This window comes from Neofelis nebulosa, chromosome 4, assembly GCF_028018385.1.
Source record: "Neofelis nebulosa isolate mNeoNeb1 chromosome 4, mNeoNeb1.pri, whole genome shotgun sequence".
NCBI lineage: Eukaryota > Metazoa > Chordata > Mammalia > Carnivora > Felidae > Neofelis > Neofelis nebulosa.
Window position 1 is genome coordinate 146275852 of NC_080785.1, and position 26750 is coordinate 146302601.

A 26750-nucleotide genomic window follows, 5' to 3' on the forward strand; every position below is an offset into this window, starting at 1 on the left:
ATTTAAGAATGTGATAAAAACCATAAATCTACTCCTCTCAATAAAGTATGGAAGTGCCCAAACCAAATTTTGCATAAAATGTCTAGATCTACTGAGGCTCAATTCCTACCTTAACCTGTTTTCTGAACAATGTTAAGATCCTTTTCTTGACCTTTGGAGTAAGTTTCAGCCCTGGCTAAAGCAAGGATTTGCTGCTCTTGGAAGTCTTGCTCAGTCATTGGCTCTGAGGGTGACACCTGCCACCCCAGTGAGACTGTCTCTTTCATACTTCATGCTGAGAAGGACATGGGGAGGGCAGAACTTGTCTTAGGTTATATGTAGAGTGTTGGGTATACTTGAGTATACTTGGGTATACTTATACACAGGAAGAGTATGCCCTGAGAAATTCATTCTTTATATATCAAGAGTTGAGGACTAGTTCCTGCAGATTTAATGATTAAATTTTATAAAGGAAAGTTCTTTCTTTCTTTCTTTCTTTCTTTCTTTCTTTCTTTCTTTCTTTCTTTCTTCTCTCTCTCTCTCTCTCTCTCTCTCTCTCTCTTTCTTTCTTTCTTTCTTTCTTTCTTTCTTTCAGTTTGTTTGCTTGTTTGTTTGTTTATGTATTTAGAGACAGCAAGTGGGGAAGGGGCAGAGAGAGAATCCCAAGCAGGCTCCGCACTGTCAGCAGTGTGGAACCAACTGCAGGGCTTGAACTCACAAACTGTGAGATCATGACCTGAGCCAAAATCAAGAGTTGGACATTTAGCCGACTAAAACACCTAGGCACCCCAGGACAGTTCTTTATACAGCTTGTAAGAGTCTCTGTGCACATCTGCTAGAACCTCCAGACAAATACTTGTATTTTTCTATTATTGTTTATTCTACTTCTTTTATCAAAGCAAAAAAACAATAAGCCTAAAAGCACAATGGGAAGAGGGCCAAGGCTCCTGGAGACTCCTTTATTCTTGCTCTTTCTCCATTTGAGAAGTGGTCATACCTTTGCCATCAGATTTCACTGAGTACAGGAAAGAAGTGAGGGCAGTTGGAGAATGAGGGGGGCCAGAAGAATGGGGCAGCTGGAACATGGTGATTGCTGGATGGGGAGGTTGCCTGGGAACTGAGGAAGCAGGGGTGTCGCAGCTCTAATAAACTTGAACTCCCTTGATACACTTCTGTATCTCCCAAGACATTAAAACTTCCAGTGGGAGAAATTGCTAGAATACAAACATTTTCACCAAACAAAGCCCCAACAAAGGCCAGCCATCACACATAAACCAACCTGGTTCTGACAGAAGTCAGTACTTTAAGGTACACATAAGTCTATGCCTTGAAGCAAAACCTCATTGGAACCCCATTATGGTGGAATCCTGGGCTGGCCTCAGCTAGAGCTGCCTGTGTGAAGACACAACCCTTTAGCTCACAAACCAATTCAAAGCCCTTCTTTGAGGCTTAACAATTGATATGCTAATTAAATGAGTTCTATCTTCTCATTCAAATTAATCCTGAAGGAAGGACCTCTGCCAGTCTATTCTTAGTTACTGCTGGCATTTCAAGGAACATAAATAAGTGCATTTCCTTTAAAAAATATTCTATGGGGAGGCCTGGGTGGCTCGGTTGGTTGAGTGCCTGACTCTTGGTTTTGGCTCAGGTCATGATCTCACAGTTTGCAGAGCCTGCTTGGGATTCTCTCTGTCCCCCTCTCTGACCCTCCCCTGATTGTGCTCTCTCTCTCTCTCTCTCTCTCAAAATAAATAAGTAAACTTAAAAATTAATAATTATAAATATAGATACATAAACAAGCAAATAAATAAATAATTCTATGAATCCATCAATTTTTCTTATTTTAAATGGCTTTGACCACATTTGTCCAAATAAGTAAGACTTCACCATCTTGGGCTTTTTCTCTGAAGAGTGAGTGTTAGGTCTTTGTTGGAGGGATAATTTCTGTTTCAGCCCAGCCTCCTCAACCTTTTTGGTTGAACCTGAATCCAGGAAACCCAGTAACAATCTTAAGATTTCATTTTCCTTCCTGTGGAAATGAGAAGCCAAATTCTCATGTTGGAACTCATTGTATAGATGCTTGTTCTTCATTTCTAATTTTCTCCTCCATGTTTTTTTCCTCTTTGTTGTCTTCAGGTAAAATAATTTCTATCTGATACAGTTTTCCCCACCCTGGTCCTTAATGGGTCAGTGAGTCTCCTGTGGCTTCATGGCCCTGATAGCAGTGGGTATTGCTGTCTTTGGTCTTTTTGTTTAGTCAGTGCTGCCTAGCAGATTGTTTACATGGCTCTTGGAAAGTTCTAGGAGTGTTCTAGGACTCTAAAGAGTCCTCACACTTTAAGTAGAAGACATCATAATGCTACAAGGAATTATGTTTTCAAAGAGGCTGTGAGGAAAATCCAATAAATACCTCAAATGATATATTAAAGCAGTGGTTCTCAGCTGAAGGTAATCTTGGCCCATACCCTTAGATGTCTGACAATGTCAAGAGACATTTCTGGTTGTCCCAACTTGGGGAGGGAGGTGCTACTGGCATCTAGTGGGTAGAGGCCAGAGGACAATTCTTCACATCCTATAACATATAATGCAGTCCTAACAACAAAGAGTTATCTGCCCCCAAATTTCAACAGTGCCAAAGTAGAAAATCCTGCATTAAAGGAATTCTCACTCTTTTTTTCTTTTTCCTCAAGGCCTGGGAAAAGAGAAGGAAAAAAAAGAAAGAAAGAAAATTCTCCATTATCATGAGTGCAAGTGTCCTAAGTTCTTACATCCCACACAGATCCAGAAATTGGAAAGTACAAGGGTACCACTGAGCAGGGCAAAGTGCAAGGTCAAGGCAGGTCTTCTCGGCTCCAACAGCTGTCTCAGCTCCAAGGAGAGACAACTCAGACCAAAGCAGAGGACCAAAAAGTTACAAGGATGTTTAGATTGTGATAAAAATCATTTTGCAGATTAAAGTGCTTCCTCCTGCCCATAAAATGGTATGTTCTTTAAATAACTCAAAACTAGGAGGCATTTAACTGTGTTGTGAGCAGGAGGCAGAACTGCTGCTCAGGGCCACGGTCAATTAATTCCATCCTTGTAATCAAGCCTACCCAAGCTGTAGGTGGTGGCGCTCTCCATATTTTCTCTAATATGCCATTGAACGACCCCATGTTCTAAATGCCACTATTCTCAACCTGAAGGGATTCCAGAGATATTTCCTTGGACCCAGTTTCTCTCTCTACATCTCTTAGCTCCATTCTCCCTCACTCCTTCGGTAGTAGCTAGATGGCTACTCAACTGCCAGATGCTTCCTCCTCCCATATGCAAGCCCAGATAGGAAGAATCTCTTTCCCAAGATCCTCAGCAAAGCCTCAGTATGTCTCATTGGCTTTTATTGGGTCACATGCTCATCCGTGAGCAATGAAGTGGCTAGGGAAATTCTAGGAGCCAGTTGTCTGAGGCCAAGGTCATAGCACACTCCTGAGCTGGGGGTGAGTCTAGTGTGATGCATGTGAGCCAGATGTGGGTAGATGTGTTGTGTCAAAGGGAAATTGGGTAAGATAATCAAAATAGGAGGAATGGATGTCCAGGAGAATAAACACACACACACACACACACACACACACACACACACACACACACACACTATTTGCTATGAAGAGGCTTTGGATTCAGAGGTGGAAGCCTCAGGTCCCTGCCTTTAATGACCTGTCTTTGCCATTAACTAGCTGCATCACTTGAGATAATTCCATAACTCTCCTTGCTTCCTTTATCTCATCCACAACATGGAAATAATACTAATATCAGGGTGGTGGTGAAAAATCAACCTTGTAATATTGGAAAGGTTGTGCAAACAAGTAGTGGTGGTGGTGTTAGAGTCAAATGGATTCAGTTCACCTTCTAGAGTCTAGAAGAAGACCAGCTACAACCCACCCAGCAAGTCCATGCCAGCCTTCGGAAGCCAGTGTCTAAATTTATCCCAATCCTCATTGTTGCAGGTCAGTGTGGGAAATCTTCTGAGGTCAATGATTGAGGTAATTGGCTTGCTGTGGATCTTGAAAAAGTCTCTCTGTTAAATGACATAATTGGTTTTAATTATATAATTATGGCACTTAAAGTGTGGGGGTGAAAGGTTACTATTATATTTAGAAGTGAGATCCCCAAATGAAGCAAGGGTGTTCAAGCTAGTGTTTCTTCAAATTTCTCTTTTTATTTTTTCAGAGGGAAGTCAGAGTAGGCTGGCCTTGGCCCTGGCCATTTTGGGATGATTATCCCGCATGAGGTAGTGCTAGGGCTGCTCACGGCATCATAGGAACCTTTGTAAAGAGACGGGAAAAGGGCTTCCGTAAAGACCTCATTGCGATCTGAAGTTAATGAGCAGTGGGAACTCAACTGTCAGCAATTGAATGTGATTGGGCAGGGTAATTATATGATTGCCTCTGGTGTTTGCACATGCACAGGGATATTTTTATTGGAAAAAACCTAATTGCTTACTTACTTAGTGGAGGGAAAATCTAAACAAATTTGTGTTGTCATAGATTAAAAAGACATCCTTTCTTTGTCTCTAAAATAGCTGCTTGCTCTCCTTTTTAGAAGTGAGGGTTTTGTTCTTTTCGTGTTCAATCAGGAATGTTGTTTGCAGGACTTGAATTGTATGCTAATATGAAAATGTAAAGGAAAGCTACTTTGGACTAGGCTTGGTACGTTTTGGTAAAATGGCCATGTGCTTATTGCCATTTCTTAAACCATCCCCTACAATGGTCTCTTTCATAATGCAAATGCGGCTAGAACCCTGGGCAACACTCAAGCTACTAGGATTTTCACAGGGTTTTTGTTTGTTTGTTTGTTTGTTTGTTTGTTTTGTTTTGTTTTGTTTTCCTGCATGGAGCCTGGTGGCAAGATTGACTTCAGGAGCTATCTGGTTTTCCTTAGTTGCATTAGGCAAGTAGGAGGTATCATTTCTATGGCAGCCTTTTTGACATCAAAACATCAAGGGTAAGAGGAGCAAAATGTTCCCTTTGTGATTTCCCAGGAACTTGGAGGAAAGGAAAGGGCAAAGTGAGAGAGCCTGAGGGAAGAAGCCTTGGGGCTCTCACTTTGATGATGCCAGATTTCTGGCCAGTGTTGAGTTTTGACAATCCTGAGTAAGTATGGTATCTCACTTACCTGTGATGCTGGTGTGCAGAAAACAGATTGCTGCAACTGGGTCTATTCTAGAGCAGTTCAACTCTGTATTATTGGTTTGTTTTTTCTATCTTCTTATAGAACAAACTATTTTCTAAGTTCTTTCCTGAGATCCCACCAGAAGAGGCCAAAGCATGACTGGATTGTGGGGTTTGGGGGAGCACCTTGTGATGAGAGCAGCCCCTCAGATCAGCCATGCTCTCTCATCTCAGAATCTTGCACATGCTGCCACACCCTAGTCTTATCTGGCTAACTCCATGCCTCCTCTAGGCTCAGTGTTAAATGTCACGTCTTCGAGGAAGCCTTCCATGACCACTCACCCCAAGTCTGGGTTGGCTGCCTTTGCTTTATGCTCCATGACACCCTCTAGGTTCCTTTATCCACTGTCCTTTAATTGCTTGTCTCATTGTCCTGACAACCCAAAAGCTCCATGAGGGCAGGGCTTGTTTATATTTGTCACTGCTACATCCCCAGAGCCTGGCACAATGCTCCACGAGTGTGTTCAGAATGACCGAATGGGAAAGGAATGGTTGCTGAGTGTCCTAGGGAATTGTGGTATGTGCTGCCTGGGCTTCCCTACCCTTGCTGTTAATACCGCTTTCTTGTTGCTTATAATTTTCATTGCCCCAGATGATCCAGCTCTGTCGGAGGCACGGAGGCACAGTCAAATCTCATGCTGTACATTGATCACCTGTCCAACCTTTGCCTAGAGTGGGAGCCCCCAGTTCCTTCAAGAGATCCAACTTTACCTGTCTGTAAAGAAGAAGAGGAGGAGGGAGACAGCGGGGAGGATCCGGTGGCAGTATAACACCAGAGCAGGTCCAATGTTTACTTTTACCCTTTTGGAGGTGGGTAACTGCAAATACCATGGGAAGCTGGGTTTCAAAGAGAAACCTGTGCAGTGACCTTGGAATTGGGGGCTCACGCATACTTTATTTTTTGCTAGAGTGTAGAGGTTGCTGATTTTGTATTTAATTCACAGCCAGACCATTCCATGATTACCCCAGCATAGAACAAAGATCAAGGTTCATCATCCACATGATGTAAATTCTTGTTATCGGTCTCATGTTGTTTGTGTCTTGCTATGTGGACAGAGAGTACGGTTCATTCATTGGTTCCTTATTTTCTTGACTATTATATTTATCAGTTGCTTTTCAAGGCCTGTGATTTTCAACAGCCTTTCTTGTTTTGATGCTCTGGCTTTTGATGTTTTGAATCCTCCCCCAACTCCACCTTAGACCATGAGATCCTGAATAACTACCAAAGAAATGAGCTGGCCTTGAGACCACCCCCAGTGTTTAAGTATGGCCTTACACAGCCCCGGGGGTGTGTCTAACCAGCTTTTTCCCTAAGCAGAACGTGAACCTCTGACTTTATAGGCCTCGGGCAAAAGGGCTTCCTACTAAACCCCTAAGCCCCCAAGGTTGGACTGCCTGTTGTGGGTTGGGCCATGATAACAATTTCTGGGTGGATGTACATTTGCATGTGGAAAACCATGGCTCACATGTGGCAGGAAAGAGTAAACCCTCAGAGCCGCAGGAGTGCTTCTTGCACAGTGGTCTGTGCCGACTTCCCTCGATCTAAAGCATACTCTCTATCCTTTGGTTCTGAGTCTCTATCTCGTTTTTGTTCTTCAGTTGCATTTCTGCTTTATCATAATAAGCACCTCAATTGGAATCTTTGGGGGTTCCTTCAAGAAAGAGAGTGGGAAGGGGCATGTGGGCAGCTTAGTCAGTTAAGCATCCGACTTCGGCTCAGGTCATGATCTCATGGTTCGTGAGGTTGAGCCCCGCATCGGGCTCTGTGCTGACAGCTCAGAGCCTGGAATCTGCTTTGGATTCTGTGTCTCCCTCTCTCTGCCCCTCCCCCACTTGTGCTCTGTCTCTATCAAAAAATAAATAAACGTATAAAAATTAAAAAAAAAAAAGAGAGAGTAGGAAGAACCTCTTCTTATAGTAGGTGTGTTCAGCAATGTTGTGTTCTTTGAATCAGATGGGGATGGGCCATGGTGAGCTTTATGCCTGAATTCCAAGGAAAAGTTCAGCTTAATTTTCAGTTTTGCCTCAGATGCCTCACTACCTCACATCCTTTTCTGGATTGAGGCAGATAATTACTGCCTACACAAATAAATCACATACTTTTGTAAAAAAAAAAAAATTTTTTTTGGAATGACATTTGATTTGCAATTAAGCTTGGTGACGTGGTCTCTGAAGTGTCTCATCTTGTCTAATCACAATGATTTATGTCCTTTCAAAATACTTCTGCACACAGGGCTTAGTTCTCTGATTATCATTGCATAACATGGTGCAGGGAATAACTTAAGAACAGAAAAAGACAAATTAGAATAAATGGTTGCCATTTGAGGTCAGACTCAAACCACTGATTATTTCTGTTGTTTTGTTTGAAAAATGTTTTCATGGCCGTTCATCGACTGATTTATTCAACAAATAGGTTTAAGCACCGTCTGTCTAAGCATCCTGCCTGGACCAGCAACCTGCTTTCTGGCATCTATCACCTGGGAACTTGTTAGAAATGCAGATTCTCAGGCCCCGCCCAGAACTGCTGAATCAGAAACTCTGCAGGTGGGGTCCAGCAAGCTGGGTTTGAATGGGCTTCCTGGTGATTCTGCTGCACACAGAAGTTTGAGAAGTATTGGTTTAAAACTTCTGTGAGTATGTGAGGTGAGGGCATTTATAGGAGAATACCTATAGCCCTGTCAGCCAGGAACTTGTAATCAATTTGGGGCACAAGGCATAAATTCATTAGACAGTTTGGCAGAATGATCTTTATAATAAATGTAAATTACATCATACACTCACTTCCTAAATGCCCCCACGCAGTTCCCTTTGTGCTTGGAATAAATATAAATGCTTGGCTAGGGCCTACAAGGCCTGGCATGCACATCCCCTGCCTACCTACCCAGCCTCATCTGGGTGCCATTCCCTCACGTCCCTGGGGTTCTGCCACAGCACACTGGCCTTCTTTCTGATCCTGAAACACACCTGCTGAGTGATGTCTGCAGCAATAGAGGAAGGGGAAGGAAGAGAGAAAATTGCAAAGGTTAAGTAATAGGCTTGGTCACTGAAGTATTTTTATATACAATTCAATATTTATAAACCAGTGTCCCTGTTGGCTAATATATTCATATATTGATATTTATATGTATCTATGTGACAATACGTTCATGTGATAACCTAAAGTAGCAGCCTTATCTTGTAGCATAGCAAAGTCTGAAAGGAGTTGAATTGTTAAGGAAACATTAAATACCGTTTAGTCTTAAGGTCATCTATTTGTATTGATGTCTGTCTCTAAGACGTGGTCCCATAGACACAGTGCTCCGTCAGCTACTGAGAACTGAAAAAATGTGGCTGGGGGTACGAGGTGCTGGGGGTACGAGTGTGAAATTATCTGTATGGCACCAGAACATGACTGGAGCCCATGCATAGTTCTTGCTGGCTTCACTTTAGTTTTAGGAAGGATGGTGACCATGTTCATTAGGTTTCATCTTTGTAAAAAGTTATCTGTGAATGCCAATTGTGGTCTTCGGGGTGTTGTATTAAATGTACCATGTGATTTGGGAACAAAGCAGCTGTTTGGATTTTTATTGAATGTAAAAAAAAAAGTGGTCTCTTAGGATTCTCTTTATAATGAGAAGAGGAAACACATATTTTAAATATGACTTGTTTAAAAAAACTTACTTGATTTCGAGGCAAAGGAGTTGTTAAAGATTTGGGACTCCTAGAGTGAGGAACCGATGGTTTTTGGGTGTTGTTTTTTTGTCTTGACTACCCACAGCTCTTTTGCAGTAACAGACTATATTATAGGCATAGCATCTCTGGTTTGGGGAATTAGTTGCTTTTTATGAGGTCTCTCGTTTGAGCTCTTCAGTAGAGAAGGGAAAGGTAGGTTTGAAGGAGCCATCAAGAAGAGTGGGAGGTGGGAAGTGCTCCTGGCAGCCTGACAGCCTTCCCTGGCCTTGTGGAGTTCTCCCTGGGGAGTGGAGGAAAGTCTCCCTACCACGTAAGTGCCCCAACTCACCAGGAAGCCCATCCTACTGGAAGACAAAACTAGGCTACCAGGGGTGACTGAGAATGCACCTGTGAACAAGACAGACACAGCCTATCCCTGCCCTCTGGGAGTCCACAGCCTGGGGGCCAGGAGATACTAGCGAATAACTAGTCAAATAAAAGTGCATTTTCATACTGCGAAAGGTGCTCTGAAGGCTAAGAGAGCCAGGAGAGCAGAGAACAAAGCAGATTTCCTCTTGGGTTAGCTGGGGAGGCCTGCTCTTTGGACATGAGCTTGAAGCTGAGAGCCAAAGGATAACCAGGTGGGTATTCGTGCAGGTGTCTAGCTTGGTGGCATGGTGGGGGGTTAAGAGCGAGCGTCCCTGGGGAGCTGGCACCATACCACCTCCCATACTAGCTGGGATTCTGCCCCAGAGGCCACCACAGCAGAGAATCTCTGAGCAAGCACATGGGCAAAAACACCCAAAGCGTGGTGCAGAGTGAGCCCCGGGCGAGGAGCTCTTCCCCCACAGAGACAGATTTCCAAGTGTGCACTGACAGGGCTCCCACCCCTGTGCCTAAGCGTGACACCAGTACCTGGCCTCCAGTGCTTCCAGTGTTTCTCTGAGACCCCTTCTTTACGGGGCAGCCTTTGTTGGTCTCCCCCTTGAGAGCAAAGCTGCCTGTAGGGAACATTCATCATAACCTGGAAGATTCTTGTGTGACTTTTAGGGAGACATTTCAGTCATGTTCAGAGAACCTTCTTAGGTGTGGCCAGCAGCTCTGAGGAATGAGGAGCTGTCTTCACCCGCTGCCTTCTTGACCTGGAGTCATCACTACACGTATCTCATTTGTCCAAGCAGGGACAAAGGTTGAGGGCAGGTTCTTTGTTTTCTTTGGGGATGTGTGTGTGTATGTGTGTGTGCCTAACATGCTGACTTTGCCCAGATCTGGCACTCAGAAATAGCGGACAAATGAGAGAAGATGTTCTGTAAATCGAAATGTCCTTGCAATACTGAAGCTCGATTTGAGGAGTGTGAAATCAAAGTGATATCTATTTCATTCATTTATTCATTCATCCACCCAAAAGCAGTTACTGAGGTCTTACTGTTTCACTGTGCAGCCGAAACACAATGCCCAACACATGGCCAGTCAGTCCGTCCACAGTCCATACTGATGATTACAGAGGAAAGACAAAACTAACTCTGCCTCCTGAACCTCTTTGTGTTCTGGTCCCACTGAGTTCTGTAGCTGTTCATCCCTCGCCTGTCATTTAGGAGTGACAGTGCAGACTACCAGGCTCTGAGCACGTCTGCTCCTCTTCAGAGAGGCAGAACTCTCCCATAGGAGGGAATTCGTGGCATGAGCTCTGACTTGTAGAGTGCCTAAGCACAGCTCACTGACTGTCTGCACAAAGCCTGGGAGCACAAAATGACAGAGGGCAGTTAAACTTCAGGGTGGTCTGAGTGGCTTTTAAAAAAATTAACAAATTAATAAAGACAGCTCTTTGGAGCATCTGAGTTTCTGCTTGCTGAAAAAAGCCTCGCCTGTTTTCTGAGGAGACAGAGGTTTCCTTTGATTGAAACAAAGGGACCATTTCTGCAGACCTGAAAAATTAGGGGCCAGGGTCCCAAACAGAGCCTATAAGCCAATTCTGCTCAGGTGGCTGTTGGGATGACCCACACAGGGTCCCCCGCCCCCGCCAAACCTGCAAATACCACATATAATCCAGATTTCTGGATCTGGGGGGGAAATCAGATGATCCAGCGGCACAGCCATATTCCCACAGATTGCTACAGCGGTCCCCTCTCATCCCAGCCTGCCCTTTCAAGTTTACTGGTCACTGATGTCTTGCTTCCAGTGGGCTCATATCCATCATTCACATTACCTTCCTGGTCCCTGTCAGCACAGTGTGCAGCCCCGATGAGGACATGCAGTGGAGGGCCTTGTGGTGGGCTCATAGTTGTGAGCAGCAGCATGGATGACGCCCAGATCTGCCCCTCCAGTAAGCTGTCCAGAGGCCACATGGCACCACCTTGTCAGGTCAATGTCAGTGGATCACCACCCAAGCTGAGCTTCTCATAAGAACACAGTGGGCACTCACCCAGGCCCCACCTCATGGATTCTGACTCATTTGCTCCAGGCTAAGTGGGGCTCTGGGATCAGGTCTACCCAGGCAGCTTTGGAAGGCCTGCTCATGACCCATGCACAGACCACCTGCTCTCTCAGCAGGTGCTTACTCTCATCAGCACCTTTATAAGCCCCTGTCCCCCTCCTGAATTAATTTGGAGCATTACAGGGACACCGGGGTGGCTCAGTCGGTTAAGCGTCTGCCTTTGGCTCAGGTCATGATTACGAAACTCACGGTTCGTAAGTTTGAGCCCCACCTCAGGCTCTGTGCTGTGTGCACAGAGCCTGCTTCAGATCCTCTGTCTCCCCCTCTCTCTGCCCTTCCCCCACTTGTGCACATGCTCCCTCGTTCTCTCTCTCTCTCTCTCTCTCTCTCTCTCTTTCTCAAAAATAAATAAATAAATAAATAAATAAATAAATAAATAAATAAATAAATACTTAAGGATCACAAACCACTGTCATAAACATGGATTCAGAGCCAGAGCACACATGTCCAAAGTGGCTCCCAAAAGGGCTATAACGCCAAAAACAGAAATGTTTTAGTTTGAAATCCCAGGTATATCAACCAAAGCTGGGACTTGGGTGGGGAAGATGGTAGACACAGATGCCTGCCTTGTCTTGTGCATAACTGTGGGAGGTCTCTCTATGTCTGGTGGTTCCTGAGGCAGGCCCGATGTGTGCTTCTTAAAGGCAGCCTGCTATTTTCTTACTAGATGCTTGTGGATTGTTTTTTCCTTATGTAGACAAGCCAATAATTTTGCTAACCTATATCTGGTATTTGCTTTCTTTATATTCCTGGTGTTTACTAAGCTCTTTTATCTTGCTGTGTACCTTTTCCATCTGCAAAAATGTATTGCTTCTTTTCTTAGTTTTAGCCTTCTCTTCTGGAGCATCTGTTAGCCTCAGGTTCTTCACTGTCTAATGCCCATGTCCCTCATCTTGTTGCATCTCCCCATTCTGGGGTAACCTTGCAAGTTGAGGCTTTGTTTCACTGACGGTATTTTCTGCAATGGTGATTCATGTCTTAATTGCTTCTAATGTCAGCTGTGGGTCCCTTACTGCATTTTTATGGGGTGATAGGTGGTAGAATTCTTTTTCCATTTTCCATCTTAGCTATGGCCCTCTGCCTCAGTGCCCCATATGAGCTTTTCGACTCATAGGGAAACTGAGGCCCAGAGAAGGATGTATTTACCAAAGGTTATATGGCCGTTTCCTGGTGGAGGTGAGAGTCGAACTCATGTTTCCTACCAGCTCAGTGTCCTTTTTGTCTCCAACATTCCACTTGCAAGATTGACTTGGAGGTGCAAAATAAATAATTAGGTAGGTAATCAACCTAACCAAATATCATAACTATTAAGTGTGAGTATTCCCACAAAAATTACCTACCCCATATTCAGTTCTCTTTCTCTACAGAATAGCTTGCCTCAATGAGCAAATTTCAGTAGAGAAAGCTAGAACGTGGGGAAAGTTGAAACCAGTGGTTTTCAGTCGGTAGCACTTTTGCTCCCATCCCAACCCCCAGCGGACATTTGGCAATGTCCAGAGACATTTTTAGTGATCACAAACTCAGGTTGTATGTGAGGAGAGTGCTATTGGCATCTAATGGGTAGAGGCCCACTATGCCCCGAATAGCCTCGACAACAAAGACTTGTCCTGCCCAAAATATCAATAGTGCTAATGTTTAAAAACCCTGGTTTAAAGGGAACAAAGTCTACATTTTGTATCAGTGAAATACAGTGTACCTATGGACTAAAGCCCCTTGAGAGTCCTCAACCATACATACACACACACACACACACACACACACACACACACACACACACACGAGTCAACCCTGGACCAGAATAGAATGCCTCATAAATATATATGTGACAGTTTCTGACATATATAGATACTATTGTGACTTCTAAAATAATAATTCACTTACAAATTTACTGAATTCCTAGTAGCTTTTTGTTGCCAGGTGTTTTTCTGAATCAAAAAATAAGAGAAATAAAATCACTGAAGAGGAAGGCTGTGCAACATTTTTTATCTTTAAAAGGAGTGCTCATCTAAATTATGCAGCCCCTGTCTTCCATGATAAATTTGAAGTTCGGTTGTGCCCTTTGTCAAGTAGCTCCCAATCTGAAGGAAAATCCTTAATGTCTGATGGCTTTTCCCAGTGGCTACAATGTTGGAGCAGATCTGGCAAACAGATGTTTATGGTGGAAATTTTCCATTCTAGAATAGTTCCTTCTGAGCCAGGAGGAGCGTTAGGTCAGAGAAGAATGTGCCAGACAATATGCCCCTTTGTTAATCAATGCTGTCACCTTGGCTACCCCTCTAGCAGCCTCCTCTTCCTGAAATCTTCAGTCAAAAGGCCGTTCAACCAATACATGTGGCATCAGCCAGGAGTTTTCTAGCTCTGCTCTAACAACTAGCAACGACAACAAGGAATGAATTTAGTCAGATTCAAAGGAACCTTAAGACTCATTCTGTAACAATGTCGCATTTCTGAAAGAGCTCCTGAAGGCAGATTATCAAAAGCCAGTTTCTTGAGCAAAACTTGAACAATTAATGCAAAGTAATCAAGTTGACTATGCAAGGGTCTGAAAGCTTAGCAACATTTATTAAGTATGCTGGGACACATACTATATATTCAGTGCTCTGTGGGAGTATTTTAATTAGTCTTCATAATAACCTCTGATTTTAAGTACTGATATTATGACCATTTCATAGATATGGAAACTGAGGCTTAGGCCCACTAAGTGACTTGTCCAAGGTCACACAGTATTTCCTCCTTCTTTAACTGTTGGGCTAATAATACAGCCACACTGCTGATTTTGAGTCAATAAGCTATCCCTTGTTAAACTGGAAAATTCAGTCCTTGTAGAGACATGCAGTTATTATAAGAAGTGATTTGAGTCCATTTTAATAGAATTGGCAAAGGATAGTATCTGTATAATAATAACAGAAACACCAAGTTTGTTGAAAAAGGTATTTCCAGGTTATCTCCTCTGTCCTCATTTGCAGCCTCCACACACGATAGGGTGTGATACAGAAGTGACTTGAAGGGGATCAGAGTGATGCTCACAGTCAAGAATCAGGCACTTCCATTAACAACATGTGGCTCTAAGCAGGTCACTTGGCTTCTCAAGGGTTCAGACTTCTTCTGGCACACAAGGGAGGTGATAGGTTATTCAGCGACCATTTATTTGGTGCCTATTATGTACACAGATATGATGACAAGCTCGCTGTCTCTTACTGAGACAAACATACAAATAATCCTAATGTAATGTGATCTGTTCTAGAGGAGAGATCTGTACTCTAGGAGAGGCTGTGAGTGTTGCAGGCCACCAGGGCAGTCTGTGTTTACTGAGTGCCTACTATGTATCAGGCTCCATTCCAGAAGCAAGAGATTGCAAATGTATTCCATTTTAGTTGGGGGCTAGGGTGGGGTGAGAAGAGATAGTAAACCAGTAAACAAACAACAGAGTGATCTCCAACACCAGTTAATCACACAAAGAAAATACAACAGAGCAATATAATAGAGTGACAGGGGGTGGAAGGTGCTACTCCACCTAAGGTAATCAGAGGGCTTCTCTGAGGAGGTGACAGCAAGAAAAGCCTTGGAAAATGAGAAAATTTTTCTAGGCAAAGAATTGGGTGAAATAGCCTTGATGTGTAATGTTCTAAGATGTCAATGTTGTTTCAATGGAGAAGTTCAGATGTCAAGCATGTGATATCACTTCTTAAGATTTTTGGAGACTTTTCAATGGCAAGCACATACTCAGTTTTGTGTAAACATTCCATGTGTACTTGCAGAGAATGTATATTCTCTCTTTGAGTACATATTCTTTGTATGTTTTTTAGATGAAGCTTATAAATTATGAAACTGAAATCTTGTATATTCCTATTAATGTTTTAGCTGTTTAACTGTTCAGTTTCTGGGAGAGAAGCATTCAAATACGATGATTATGGATTTGGTCATTTCTGTTAGTAATTCTGTCAGTTTTTGTTTTCTCTATTTCTAGGCTATGCTCTTAACTGTATTCAATTTCTTTATCTAATATTATAGCTTCCTGATGGGTTGTTCTTGTTACCATTAGTATCTCAATTTATCACTATTAATGCTTTTATCTTTAAATTTTATTCTGTCTGATAATATTGCTATAGCAGCATTATTTTGGTTAATTTGTGTGAGTGTTTGCCTTTCCTATCCTTTTATTTTCAGCTTTTGTGTGTCACTGGTCCATTTTATAAGCAACATAAAGCTGGTTTTTATTTTTAAATCTAGCATCTCTGTCTTTCAATGGGTGAATTTAAGCTATTTATATTTATTGCGACTAAAGATTTGTCTTCTTATTTTGTTTCTTGTTCTGTTATCATAGGTGGGGGTTTTTTCCTCTTTGCTTCCTTTTTTTCTCCTTTACTGCCCAATTTGAATTGACTGTGCTTTCTTTATTTCTTTTTACTTTATCCTCTACTGGTTTTGAAGTTACATATTCTATTTCTCTTCTCTTAGTGGTTTGGATAGTATCTAAAGAAGAATTTGGCAAACATTCAGTGATTCTTAATGCATTACATTGTATTGGTTTAACAGCTTTCTCTGGTATCCTGACTCCCCAGTGGCCAGGTCTTTAATGGGGAAGGGTGTAAATGAAAGTGCAGAGAATGGTCACTGTGATGATTATATCTTCGAGTGTGGATTTCCAGCTTGCCTTTGCCGAGACCTGTGCCGTATTGCCTGAGGGTTCTGGTACTTGACAAACTGTAAAACCCTCATGGGTTATGGGTAACATAGCAGCTTCTAAGCAAGGAGTCACTTGGTTTCTTCTGTTGCCCTTCTCCTTGTCTGCATTTGAGCTCTTGTAAGTGATGATAAACGTTAAATAGCTCCTGTAAAACTGTTGAATTGTCAGTTTTTAAACGGCATAAAACACTGACATTTTCATTAGATCCCAGTCCTGAGGAATGTCCGGCTTTCATCATAACGGATTTGTTTACTTCTGCAGAGAGTCTTAATGTGCTGCCTATGGGAGAGATCTTACTGTCACCTGCTCTTAAATGGGAAAGTCTTTGTTCAGCCAAAGATTTTTGGAAAAGGATTTGCAAGAGGGCTTTTTCACCTCCCCCTCTCCTTCTCCTGCCATTTCAGAAAAGGGTAAGGGATGGGAATAGAGTCTTTGAAGAACTTTGGGATTGGACAGGAAAAATTTCAATGTAAAATAATCCTGCAAAGTCCATTAGGAGACACAATGTTGGAAAGATGCTATTAAACCACTATTTAGTTTCAATGTATCCTGTTAAAGATAAGCAAATTATATCTATGTCTTTTTGACCTCAATCCTTTGCTCTACATTTAAACAGATATCTTGATTTTAGATTAATAAACTCTCTTGTGTATATTAGTAGAGAAAACATTTTAAACTGCCGGGTCCTTCTAAGCAAATAAGAAAGGAGAGAGGTTTTATCTTCTGATCATTGCATTAGATTTTCAACATTTTTTTTTGCAGAAGATGCCAAACTCTAGGAACAAATGTAGAGTCATCTCCATTTAACAAGCTGGAAAATGTGCGTGCTGAAAGACAGTCTTGTCTTAATATGACCAGGGTTTGAGAATGTTAACTTTCCTGGAATCAACATGTTTGCAACTTATGGCAAAGTTTCTTGCTTATTTTTTAAAAAGAACTCCCTCTTCTGCATTAGCTTGTTGAATGTGACATTGGCAGGTTTATCTTCTCTCACATTTCAAGAGAGGGAGCCTGGCATGAGTCAGGCAGATTAACATTTAAATTCTCCTCCTAGGACATGCTAACTGTGTAATCATGGATGAATTACTGAACCTTTCTGAGCTTTGGATTTCTCATCTGTAAAACTGAAATATCAATAACTGACTTTTCACAATTCATATGATCCTTAAATAAGAGAATATATGTGAAGTCCTCAGCGCAGAACTTGGTGTATATAGTAAGGGACCATTAAGTGACATTTGATAATGATGATACTAATTGTGGTGGGGAGAATAGTAATAACGATGGTGGTAGTGGTAAGGACGTTAATGATGGTGGTGATAATGATGATGATGATGGTGGTGGTGGTGGTGATAACTGGATGTTCTGAGTCCCCTGAGAAAGGCTGAAAGAAGATATCACATAATGAAAGAATCTGTGAAAAGGCAGAATTATCTATTACTACTTGACCCTTATTCCCCCAGCTTCTACATGGGCACTTTCTGTCACCAGGAGGTCCTTTCTTAATAAAATTGTATTATAGACAGCAAACCACAAAAGCCTAGTTCATTCATGCAGTTCTGTTTTCAGACCTGGATTTGTCTTAGAAAAAAACAAGAAATGTTACTCTGAGTGATTTGATCCTGTTGGTATCCATCTCCTTCCTAAGCTCGTTCCTTGGCTTCTGTGACATTGGATATTTTGGAGTTCTTTTTCAGTCTCCTTAAACATTTCTCTGTCATCTCTTTGCCAACTTCTCCTTCTGTGGTCATTTGGATACATGAGTGTGGAACTCAGAGAAGGTGGCGCAGGAGTATGAAGGGCCTATAGTGAGATTGGGACAGAATATGAGTGTAGTGTCACAGGAGCAGAGAGTAGGGACAGTTCCAGGTTGAGGGAAAAGGAACATATGTTTTAATATCAGAGAAATGGTGAGGATGAGGAAGGCTGGGCAAAACCATTTCTTTTGACACTGGAAGTTGGCATTGGACACAAAATTACTGGGATGGTGAAAGAAGAAAAGTAAAGGAATATCTTAGAGATAAGGAAGTGGAGACCATAGAAATGGAAGAAACACAGAGGAGGTTGCACAGTGGAAAGACTTTTTTTTTAGGTAGGAGAGAATCAGGCCTATTTGTAGACCCAAGAGGAGGGAGCCAGGGGAAGCTGAGCATGAAGATGTAAAAGCAGGAGGATTCAGGTATTTTGTCCTGCAGGAAATGGGAGAGGTAGGAGCAGGAGCTCACTGGTCCATAAAACCATCTGCCGCATCCTCCATGAGCAGACAAGGGATATCACTAGGTGAGAAAAAGTATAACCTGTGACATATCTGTTGAATGACCTTGACTTTCTCTTAAAGAAGGTAAGGTCTCGAAGAGAGTGAGAGATGTTTACAGGCATGAATTTCTGGGGAGAGAGTTTAAAAAGTAACACTGTCTGAAGTAGAACAAGAAGTCAACCGGTGGTAATTAAAAACTTGCCAAGGAGCCCCATGGAGGGGAGGAGTTGTGTGATTCTGGATCTTACCATCCTGTTCTCACCCTGGTTTCTGTCCCTGGGATCTTCTGTGGACTGTAAGCATCCTGGAATCCCAAGGGTGGCCCTTGATGCTCCCACTCCTCACAGTGGGGTCCTCCCTTTGCCTCTTCCCATGCCCAGCCCTGCCCCCAGATGATTATCACATAGAAATGAACCAAGGGACTGATTTGCACCAAGGTAAGGAAGATTGCAAAGGTGTAATGCCTCATTCCACCCAGGAATTAGTGTGACAGGTAGTCAAATGGAAGGAATGCAGAATCAGGAGTCAAAGGCATGGCATGTCATTCCAGGTCTAGTTGATTTACCTGCTATTATGCCCTTCTATAGCACAGGATGTCATGTCATTCTTGCCTGCCATTGCAACAGCAGCATGTTATCTAGCACCTGGCCTACAGTAGGGGCTTGTAGAATTTATTTGACTAGGTTAATGGATGAAGATATGAAAGATCTTCAAACATCCCATCACCCTGTTCAAATATGAGGGGCTGTTATTTTGATGTGCATTTTAACAAGCAAAATGCCGCAAGAATGACTCTCTAATAATAGAATGTCAGCTACTACTGGTAGGCAGGTGAAACAAAATACTTTCAGCAGAGCTGGGTGGAGGCTTTCGAGAATTGCTCAGATTTAACTACTTTCATGTTGATATCTATTGGTTTGGCTTATAGAAAATTAGCTCTTATCTCTTCAGTAATCTGGTCCAAGGTCATTTTTCATTCTTGCTGTTAAATATATATATATATATATATATGTATATATATATATATACATATATATATATACATATATATATATATGTATGTGTGTATATATACATATATATGTATATATATATGTGTGTGTATACATATATATACACACATACATATATATATACACATATATATATGTATACACACACACACACACACACGCACTTTGTCATTACAGAAAAGAAGCTAAGGTTCCACAAAGGCAAAGAGAGGTGAAAATGGTTCTAAATAAAGAAGCAGAGCCTCCTTCTCAACCCACTCTTTCTACCCTCCCCCCACCACACACACACAAATAAGATCTTTCTCTACCTTTCCCCAGGATTCCACCACCATGAAGAAATCAATTGTCAGCCAAATCCCAAAAGAATAAAAGAAAAATATCTCTTCAGAAGGAGAGGGCAGATGGAGGAGATGGAATCATCAATAAAGGCTGAAGGGATTGGCCTAGAGAGTGTGGAATCCAAGAGGGTGTTTATTTTCAAAACAAAAGCTTACTGATCATGTACTTTTCAACAGATGAGAAAAATGGAATGAGCAAAGCTTGTGCCTGGGCTTGGGGACATGCCCGCAGTGGCCTGAGCTACTGAGTCAGCAAGAGCGGCTTTTGTTCCTTTGCTCCAGGAAGGCTGCATCTGGTCTGGTAGCCCTTCCCATTTCTCTAGGTCACATAGAATCCCAACTTCCTGCCCTGCCCGCACATTGGAACAGCCCAGGAAACTCTCACCAGCTATCCTTTGGCATACAGCCAGGCATGATTGAAAAGATGTCCATCACAAATCCCACTTTTGGCTGGCATCTTTGGGGGCACTCTCTTTTCCACAAATGTTTCTTACAAAAAGCCTTTTGAGACAGGGAAGTTGTTTTTCTTTAAGAGCTATGTGTCAGAGCATTAGACAGACATGATTGGGTTTAAAATCTGCCTCAGCCACTTGCACATTGTGTGACCTCATGCAACTGAGTTTTCTGAGCCTCAGTTTCCTGGTTAGTAAAGTGGGATAAATCAGACTTGCCTCACAGGGTGTGGTAAGGATGAAGGTAATGGAGATAAGATGCTTGATAAGAGGGTCTGGGAAAGAGAAAGAAGTCAGTGGTGGGCAGTGAACTTGGCTGGAGAGACCCCTAGGCCCCAAGACTTGTGCTTATTTCCTGTCGTGGATGTTTGGTTTGGGCCTTGGTCAGTTGCTTTTTCAAACAGAACCACACACATGCTTATGTTTTGAGTGCTAATTCTCTTTGTAAATAGCTCCTGGCCTGTGTGAGTAACAACATCTTCCAGGCCCTGCTTGCTCTCTGGGTCTTCATGTCTGCACCTGGAAAACAAAGGGTGCAAACTCGATTCTGATTAATTTGAACCAGCTTTGGGGTGCCATTCCAGCCTTGGTGTCTGCAAACTCTCTACTAAGCTTTCTGTACCAGAGACTCCCCCTCCCACTCACAGTGCTGGGTCCCACAAAGATGGAACTGTGAGGTCATACGTGAGATAATGAAAAAAACATTCTTGTTCATGTTTCCCAACTACTCTAGAATTAATTATGTGCACGTGAAAATCAACCACAATGCTACCGCTTAACGATGCAAAGTAGGAAGTCAGTGTTCTGCATCCACTTACTTTTGGCAGTTTCATCACACCCCCCAGATGTTGACAGTTTGGTGTATGTCCTTCCTATTTTTTCCCCTGAGCTTATAACACATATTCCTATTTACATGGATACATGCATATGTATGTAAATTTTGTAGAATTGTGGCCTGCAATTTGCATTTTGGGGTCATTGCAGTTTGTTTAATACTATATCAAGCGCATCCTCGCAGGTCAGTATAAATAAATCTATCTTCTGTGTTTAATGCACCATTTGCATTGTTCACTACATTGTTCTATTGTTTACAACATAGAAAAGCCATAGTTAGGGGCACCTGAGTGGCTCGGACGGTTAAGCATCTGACCCTCAGTTTTGGCTCGGGTCATGATCTCATGGTTTCTGGGTTGTGTTGGGCTCTGCGCTAACAGTGCGGAGCCTACCTAGGATTCTCTCTCTCTCTCTCTCTCTCTCTCTCTCTCTCTCTCTGCCCCTTCTGCTTTCTCTCTCAAAATAAATAAACTTTAAAAACAAGAAAGGAAAAAGAAAAACTGTATTCTGATGGGCAATAGGTTGTTTCTAGTTATGTTTTGTTTTGAGTGGGGGGTGGGTTGGTACTACCAAGAAGACTGCAGCAAACATACTGCATAAACTGCTCTCTGTTCCTGTGCTTTTATTTCTGCAGAATCAACTTCTCGAAGTGTGACTTCTGAGTCAGAGGGTATACCCTCTTTAAATTTTAATAAAGGCTTCCAGATTGGCTTCCACAATGTTTGACAGGACCCTATAAACCCATGAGGAAAGCATCCATTTCCTCATAATCTTACCAGCTTTGGATATTATCAGCCTCTTTTCCCCAGTCTGATGAGTGGGAAATTGTCTCAGTTTTAAATTTTTTCTCTTAGATTTAGTTTATTTCCATTTGTTCATTGGTCATTTTTGTCTTGAGAATTGCCCATTTGTATCCTTGGCCCATTTTTTGAGTGAAATTGTCATCTTTAAAAAATATTGTCTTAAAATTGTAATTAGTAAACAATTGAACAAGCCAATAAAGTGATTTTTTATAAGGTCCTCTGAAAATGTAAGACTTCCCAAGACTGTTGGGAGAACAAGGGCTTCGTTCTCCCAGAGAAGAGAGGAGATGGGTGAGTGGCAGCTAGTATAACTCCTTCGGTGTTCTGTGCAGTTCACGGGCATTTTCTCTCACATGTATTATTGCCCCCATATGCTCCCAGTGCAGTTCCGGGAGGTAGTCTGTGCTCTGGATGACCTTCTGGCTGTCAGACCTTCAACTTGCCCCTGACTGATGAGGCTTGCCTCTTGGGCTTGACCTGAGAATTCTGCTTGCCTGTCTCCTGCTGAGACTGTTGCCTGACAACCTTCCAATGCCCTCCACACACTACCCCTCCCAAATCCTCCACCCATGAGCTCTGCACACTTCCTGGGGGCCTGGGAACTCATGTATAACCTGCTTCAGTGCTATCTGAAAGATTCCTCATGGAGTTCTTTGGTAATGGTATTTTTATTCTTACTGATAAAGTATTAGTTACTGTTTATTGAGGAGTTATCATTTGCAATGCCAGTGCTTATGGTGTTGTGCAAGTTGCCCATTACACAACTCTGGGGGCACCATTCATTGCATAGTCATTGTAGATTTGCAGAAGTATTTTTATCAGAAGGAAGTCAAGCATCGTGAAGAAGGGTGCTTTTTTAAATAATTTGTAAAATAGAATCTTAGGTATAAAATAGAATCACCATAATTGCAAGCAGAGGCTTAACCATGTGCCAGGCATTGTGCTATGTGCTCTGAACTCATTATTTTTATTTAATGTTTTATTATTAATTTTTGAGAGAGAGAGAGAGAGAGCTGAGGAGGGGCAGAGAGAGAGGGAGACAGAGAATCCAAAGTAGGCTCCAGGCTCTGAGCTGTCAGCACAGAGCCTGACATGGGGCTCGAACTCACGAACCATGAGATTATGACCTGAGCTGAAGTCAGACGCTTAACCCACTGAACCACCCGGTCACCTCACATTATTTTTTTTAATCATTCCAATAGCCTGATGAGATTGGTGATACTGTCCCCCACCTTTAAAGCTGTGGAAACTGAGTCTCAGAGAGGTTAAGTTGCTTGCTCAAGTCACATAGCTAGTACGTGAATTCAAACTCAGGTCCAGCTGACCCCAAAGCCCGCGCTTAACTTTTGCACTGGTCTTCCTCTGTGTTGGGATCCAGTTACCCCCAAAGGGTCCTCCACAGTACCCCAGGTTATGGTACAACCTCTGGGTTCAGTTAGCCTGTCCACCATGGTCTTCCTAAAACATTCTGGGAGGGCTGTGTGGCCAGTAGGCAGTACTCCTGAATCCAGGAGGAACTTGAAACTACCCAAGGGACCCTCATTATCCAGTAGTGTCTTTCTGTGAACTAAAACCAAAGCATCAGAGAACAGCTCCTGCTCCATAGGAATCTGATCAGAAAGTCAGCATCCCTGGATCTCATGTGGGAAGGGAGAATCCTGCTTTTTTGCTGTACGCTTTTCCCAAGTCAGGGTTCCCTGGTCTCTGTCCCAGGGTCGGTTTTCTTTGACCACACTCAAAGTACAGTATGGGTAACTGTAACACAGAGGTGCTAAGAGTGAGAGCCACCATTTCCCATCTTCTGAGTCTGGTGCTGATGGATGGGGACCAGGTGAAAGGGTTTTTCTGGAATTGATTCATCAGGCCAAGGGGATTTCGCTCGTGCTCTCTGCTTTCACTTCTGAGGTTCATGTGTCTTTTTAACATTCCGTCGGCTTACTGGGGCCTGAGTCGAAAGCCATCTTTAGGATCCATTTGTTCTGATTCAATTGCTGAGACTTTATGAGGTTGTTCCCTCTCTTGGAAAAATGCTCCAAATGGCTTGCATGACTGATGCACTCCATAGCACCCTGATTGATGGGGAGGAGGCCCTGGCTGGAGGACTGTTCCTGGAAGGAGGGGTTAGGGTCTGTGAATACCATTACAGCTGGGCCCGGAAGCAAGGATGTCTGCCCTTCACGCCACCCAGCTTGGAACCTTCTGCTGATTCCTTGGGGAAAATGGCCAAGGAAACAGCCTTGACATTTGCACCAGCCTCAGGTTGTGAGTAAGGAGTCAGGAGCTCTGGGTTCAGCCTAGGGATGTGTACCAGTTTTTTAGTCACTTGGGTACCTTCTCTGTGACTTCAAATCATGTGTCTGATCAGTGAAAAAAGATGTTTTTGTAGTTTTGAAGGCAATGATATTGACTTTTTAAGAACTCTGGAGCCAGGCACAGCTGGTTGCTATTACCAACCTATCACTTGCTGTCAGGTTGACCCTCAGTGGTTTCCCTCTCCAGGCCCGGATTCCTGTCTGTGAAATGGGATTGATAAAACCTGTTTTATAAGGTCAGCGCTAGTATTACATGGGACAATTAATGGAATAGTATCTGTGAATAGCTTAGCCCAACGCCTGGCAATAGAAACCACTGAACAGTATTATCAGCAGCTCAGCAGACAAGATAAGTAACACTCTACACCACAGGGAAAGTGCGTTGCCCTGACTGCTGGTGTGGATTTTACAACCACTTTGGAGTGCAACTCGGCAATATCTAGTCAAGTTTAAGTTAGATATTCACCATGACATAGCAATTCGACCTCTAGGTATACACCCCAGGGAACTGCTTGAATCTGTGTATGAGAGGACATGTGCAGTTAGCATCCTTGAAGCTTTGTAATGGCAAAAAGCTGGATACAATCCAAATATTCATCAATAGGAGTTCTGGTATATTATGCAATAGCATACATCATAGCATTACAATGCACTTGAACCAATTACATTGACATGGATAAATTGCAAAAACATAATGTTGACTGAAAGAAGCATGTTTAATAGTGGTAAATGTGGTATGATAACATTTAAAATTTTTAGACTTGAGATTTATTCTACATTTATTCTTGAATGAATATGTAGAGCACAACAGTATTAAACATTTAACAAACACGCACCAAAATAACACTCTCCAACTTCAGTTCAGTGTTTACTTCAGTCACACTAGGAAATCAAGGATGGGGGCTTAAATTAAAGGAAATGATTTGAATGGAATATGGCAAAATGTTAAGATTTATTTATTCTACTAGATGGTGGGCATATAAATGTTTTAAATATAATTTTCAATTTTGATTAAAAATATACAATCTTTTTTTGAGAACAGTTAGAACTAATATTAGTTTTAAATGCACTTTTTAAAAAATTAATAATGGCTAAAGAGGTCACCGACTCAGTCACCAACTCAGTTTGTTTGTGAACGCAGAGTGAGGAAATGTCCACCAGGTAAGATGCTTTTCATAATAGTTGCATTTTTTGGCTGTGATGGTCAAATGCAGTAACATAAGCTTACACTTTAGTTATAAATCTTTTCCCAGAGTACCATGGGACCTATGAATAGTGTTTCTCCAAGCATCATGGCTGGAATTCACCTTCATGCTGGTCTACGATGGTTTGGAATTAACGTTGAAAATGCAGGGGAAGACCCCCAGTCCAAAAGCCACTCCACATATTGCTTTCCCTGGCTTTCCAGAGCTTCTTTGGGGCATTTAAATGCCAACATCATCCTCCTGCATCTGAGGAAAGTTTGTGGGTGTCTGCTTTTCTCCTCTTATAAATATGTTATTCTCCTGTTTTAGAATAGGGTCCCATCCACCGAATCTGCTCTCTTTTGGGAAGTGTCAGCCCCCTTCGCCACTTGGTTTTGTCTTGGTTCTTGCCCTACCTACTCCTCCCCCCACCCCCATAATCACTGTTCTTTCTCTGGCCCAGGGTCGTCTTGGGTGCACCAGTGCCCTGGATGTCAGGCCTGCTGCCAGCTCCTCTGTGTGAACCAGGGCACAGCCTGGGGGCTCCCAGACTCCCCTTCGGGAAGCCCTGCTCTCAAACACTGCCCTTTCCAAAGCTTCCTTGAGCCTCCCTCCCACGTCTACAGGCTGAGAAGAAGGATTTTCTTTTCTTGTTTTCAGTCTGGTTTTTTGATTTTCGTTCTGCGGTTCTGCTCTGCCTTGCTTTGTTTATCAGCATCAAAGCTGAAACCAGCTGTGTTTGTTTGTGGATCTTTCATTTCCATGAAACCTGCGGATTTTTCTAGGTCATTCTGTGTTCTTAATAATCAAGAAGGTGGTTCACATGGCCACAAAGGAAAGACTGGGGTCAGAAAAACCGCAAACCCACAGAGACCCCTCAGTAGCCCTACCCTTGGCCCAGATGACTGGGAATAACAATTAAACATACTGATACGGTTTGGTGTTTTGTTATCTTCCAGGGTGAAGTCCCCAATGAGCTCTAACAAGAGAATTCAAGTGGAAATCTTACTTATTATCTTAAGCAATACCCTATGACAAAGATCTCATTTTTTAAATGAGTTCTAGCGGTTATAGGAGTAAGGGGGGTATACTGGGAATTGTCTTCAAAATTTAGGACCTTTGGTTGGATGATTATGGGCCTATCAGCTCCCTGAGGTTACAACTGTCGAGCTGCTTTGCTGGAAGAGCATTTGACTGAATGAAGCCCCAGGTCAGCGGCAGTAAAGCCTAGCCATTTAAGGGGTCACTTGATACCCAAGGACAGTTTTCTTTTGCAAAAACCCTGAGCCTTAACACAGGAGAAACAGGAGACCCCATGAAGGCCCCTTTTAGAAATGTAGTCCTAAAACTGTTACCTCATCTTGCCAAGTGCTGCCTGGTTGACAGCACAAATAGACCATAGTGGTGGCTGTTTATTTCAGAACAAACCAGAGAACCTGAGCTGAATAGACAGCGGCACTTAAATTTCACAATAAACGGGGGAACTCAAATAACCAAATCTCAGGCACCCCAGCAGGAGTAGGAGTCAGCACGGAAGGC

At 42.7% G+C, this 26750-nt stretch overlaps 1 protein-coding gene across 12 annotated transcripts in view; it reads left to right on the forward strand.

Annotated features, from left to right (window-relative positions):
• ERC2 (ELKS/RAB6-interacting/CAST family member 2) overlaps positions 1–26750 on the forward strand; it is a 936036-nt gene that overhangs the window by 829738 nt on the left and 79548 nt on the right. For 3 of the 12 annotated variants that reach the window (XR_009260858.1, XR_009260861.1, XR_009260860.1), the window contains one exon: positions 5779–5967. The exons of 8 other annotated variants lie outside the window; for them this stretch is intronic. The gene's annotated coding sequence lies outside the window, so the exon portion shown is untranslated. Of the gene's footprint in view, positions 1–5778; positions 5997–26750 lie in introns of all 12 variants that reach the window. One more of the 12 variants, XR_009260859.1, reaches the window with a different exon arrangement.